Source organism: Sarcophilus harrisii, chromosome 1, assembly GCF_902635505.1.
Source record: "Sarcophilus harrisii chromosome 1, mSarHar1.11, whole genome shotgun sequence".
Taxonomy (NCBI): Eukaryota; Metazoa; Chordata; class Mammalia; order Dasyuromorphia; family Dasyuridae; genus Sarcophilus; species Sarcophilus harrisii.
Genome location: NC_045426.1, coordinates 243,402,477 through 243,406,484, shown reverse-complemented (window position 1 = coordinate 243,406,484; position 4,008 = coordinate 243,402,477). Strand labels below are relative to the sequence as shown.

The 4,008-nt window shown below is 34.1% G+C and overlaps 1 protein-coding gene across 2 annotated transcripts in view; it reads right to left on the bottom strand.

Annotated features, from left to right (window-relative positions):
• SNX24 (sorting nexin 24) overlaps positions 1-4,008 on the bottom strand; it is a 270,365-nt gene that overhangs the window by 11,648 nt on the left and 254,709 nt on the right. The window lies entirely within an intron of this gene.

Genomic DNA, 4,008 nt, shown 5'->3' with positions numbered 1-4,008 from the left:
TTTAAAGACTGGCTGCCTAAATTATTCTTCATTAATAATCTTCTTAAGCCCACCAATGGGGCTCAAGCTAATGGCATAAGATTCAACCTTGGACCCTGAGAAGAAAAATGAGTCTTGTTCTAGGTCCCGAGACCCATCTCAAAAAGTTGGAATGAGAATCCTCAGAACTTATATGGACTATATATCAATGAAGGTTTGGTTTTGTTTTGTTTGCAACCAAATTAAATTCAACCACATTTATTGTATACCTGCTATGTATAAAATTCTTTGGTAGTACTGAGAACACAGAGATGGAAATCTGCTTTGTCCCTTGCCTAATGGGAATTAATTTAAAAAAAAAGAGGAGGGAATCTGCTATATATACAACTTTGTATGACTCAAGGTAAAATATAACAGGGACAAAAGAAAAAACTACTAAAAAAATTTTTAAGGAAGAAGATCTCAACAAGGATGAGAACATGAGAAAAAGTCTGAATGAATACAGAGGCTGGAGAATTCAGTGTGACAAATGTTCTAACAGCTAGTACTCTGATGTGACAGGAACGCAACCTATATTAAGGAGAATGAAATAGGGCTAGACAAGTAAATTGGAAAACCTAGCCCTTCTGGAGAAGAGGGGAATGCTTTTCTCTCCTTTTGTTGGAGATGTGAAGCCCTACTAGAGTCTAGAATATTGAATGCCTAGTTAGCTGCTGTTGATTCTGCTGGTGTAGTCTTTTGAACTCTGGGTGTCCTTATTGTGGTATCCCCCTTGAAATGACAAATCAAATCATAAGAAGTTTGTGGCTAGTTGCAGTTACTCCTAAGGGCACCCTTAAAGAGTTGTGGGTTTATTTTTAATGCTATTAGTTGAAGCACTCAATCTCCCTAATATCTATCACTAGTTAGAATCTTCCTTATATCATTGATTTAATGTTTAACTGCTCAGTATCATTTAATCAATTAAAATCAATTAGCACTTATAAAAGGATATTCACAGAGAAGTTATAGAAAGGACAGATTGCAAACATTTCATCCAGCCTTTAGGAACACACATTCCCTTATATCATCTCAATCTCTCTCTGACCCAATCTGCATCCTTTTCCAATCTATTTTCCATAGAGTTACCAAAGTGATTTCCTAAAATGTAAGTTTAACTATGTCATTTGCATAGCCAATGAATTTCAGTGGTTCCTTTACTCACCAGATATTATTTCATCTATATCTTATCTTTTTTTCTAATTTTTATAAGTTTTATAATTACATATTGTAGGATAACATACACATATATTAAACAAAATATATAATAATAAAATAATCTCAAATATGTAGTAATTATACAATTAAAACACACATACACACTGTAGGAACTTGCTCAAATATTTTTTACTGATAGTTATATACAATCAAAAATATTGAAGACTACAGTTATAAGCAATTTTGTTTAAAATTTTTGTTTTATTATAAATTTTTAACACAAAATAATATATTTCCGTAATAACATTACAAAAATTAAATTTAAAAAGTAACAGCATATCTTTATTGTTAAATATATATTTAATTAACTATAGAAACAAATCACATATACTATATAAACATATATGTTAAATATATAATAAATTCAACATGTAACTTTCAATGCTATTTGTTTGTGATTCTTTCTGCCTTCCTATTTTATATTTTGTGTTTAATATACTTCAATGATCCTCTTTAACTTTTTTGTTATTATCCTATTCCTAATTTCCTTTATTCTCCCACCCACACCCCAAGGGGGGAAAAAAAGTAAAACAATGAAAAATAAAGTTTTTGAATTGGCCATGTTCACAAATATATGCCTTTTTCTATATATTGAGTCTTAGCACTTCTGACAGGAAGAGGAGAGCCAGTCAATCAGCCAGTCAACAAACATTTACTAAGCACTAATTAGTTTCCAAGAACTCCATAAAGCTCTATAAAGGATACAAAGAAAAGCAAAAACAGTGTCTCAGGGAGACAATATCTATATAACTAGGTACGTGCAAAATAGATATAGAGTAAGGCACTAGCCATTAGGTAAAACAGGAAAGACCTAGAAAGAAGGTGGGATTTGAGCTGAATTTTGAAGAAGGATACTTTCTTAGAAACCAAGTTGAAGGAGGAGAAACATTTTCATCATTAAGGATAGCCAGTTCAAAAAAAGAGTTGTGTTTGAGAAACAAATAGGCCAGTGTAGTTGAATTGTAGAATGCAAAAAAGGGGAATAAGTATAAAAAGACTGAAAGTGGCCATGTTAAGAAGAGCTTTAAATACCAAACAGAGGTGCTTATATAATCCTGGGGGTAATATGGCACTCATTGATATCTATATCTGGTAGGGTAGGATGGAGGGGATATAGTTCTGGTATGTTTTCGAGAAATCGCTTTAGCATCTGGAAGGAAGAGTTTGATGTGAGAAGGCATGAGGAAGGAGACCAGTTATAAGGCTATTGCAATGGTACAAGCAAAAGTGAGAAGGTCTAACTAGTATTGATTGGAGAAGAGTTAAGATTCAAAAGATGTAGTTGTAATAGAAATGACAAGATTTAGCAGCTAATTGGGCATGTGAGGTGAGGGAGAATGAGAAGTTGAGGATGACAATAGAAGCTGAGGATCTGGGGGATGGGAATGGTTATTCATACCCTTGATAGCAATAGCAAAGTTAGAAAGTGAGGGTGCGGAGGAAAGATAACCAGTCTGGTTTAGTCATGTCAGATTTCAGATGCCTAGGTGGGATAGCCAGTTTGAGCTATCCAAATATCATTTGCATCATTAATCAGCATACAGATGATAACTGAACCTATGAAGACTTTTGAGATCACCAAGTGACATGGTACAAAATAAAAGAGAAGAAAGTCCATGATAGAACATGGGCTGCCATGGGTAATTAACCAACAGAGACAAAGGAGGGATTAGACAGGAAGAGAACTAGAATAGTAGTGTTACTCAATCCCAGAGAGGAAAGATTATTCAAGATAGTATCCAAGGATGATTCATCTTGTTAGATGCTGCTAAGAGATCAAGGATGACAATTAAGAAAAGGCTATTTGATTTGGCAATTAAAAGATCATTAGTAGGTCAAAGATATTAACAATTTTCAGATTAAGAAATTAAAACCATTTCTTATCATATGAAAAAATGCTCCAAATCACTATTGATCAGAGAAATGCAAATTAGAACAACTCTAAGGTACCACTATACACCTCTGAGATTGGCTAAGATGACAGAAAAAGATAATGATAGATGTTGGAAGGGAATTGGAAAACTGGGACACTAATACATTGTTGGTGGAACTGTGAACTGATCTAATCATCCTGGAGAGCAATTTGGAACTCTGACTAAAGGGCTGTCAAAACTGTACATACCCTTTGATGCAGCAATGTCTCTACTGCATCTGTATCCCAAAGAGATAATGGAAAAAAGGGAAGGAAATCCACATGTGCAAGAGTGTTTATAGTAGTGCTTTTTGTGGTGGCAAGGAAATGAAAACTGAGTGGATGCCCATCAGTTGGGGAATGGCTGAATAAGTTATGGTATATCAATGTTATGGAATATTATTGTTCTGTAAGAAATGACCAGCAGGATGATTTCAGAAAGGAGTGGAGAGACTTACATGAATGAACTGATGCTAAGTGAGTAGAACCAAAAGAACATTGTACACAGCAACAACAAGTTTATGTGATGATCAACTGTGATAGACTTGGCTCTTTTCAAAAATAAGTTGATTCAGACCAATTCCAAAAAACTTGTGATGGGAGTCAACTGCATCCACAAAGAGGACTGAATGTGAATTACAGTGTAGTACTTTCATCTTTGTTGTTGTTGTTTGCTTACCTTTTTTCTTTTTCTTTTTTTCCTTTTTGATCTGATTTTTTCTGGTGCAACATGACAAATGTGGAAATATGTATAGAAGAATTGTACATGTTTAACATATTGAATTGTTTGCTGTCTGGGGGAAGGATTGGGGGAAGGGAGGGAGAAAAAATTGGAACACAAGGGTAAATGTTGAAAACTA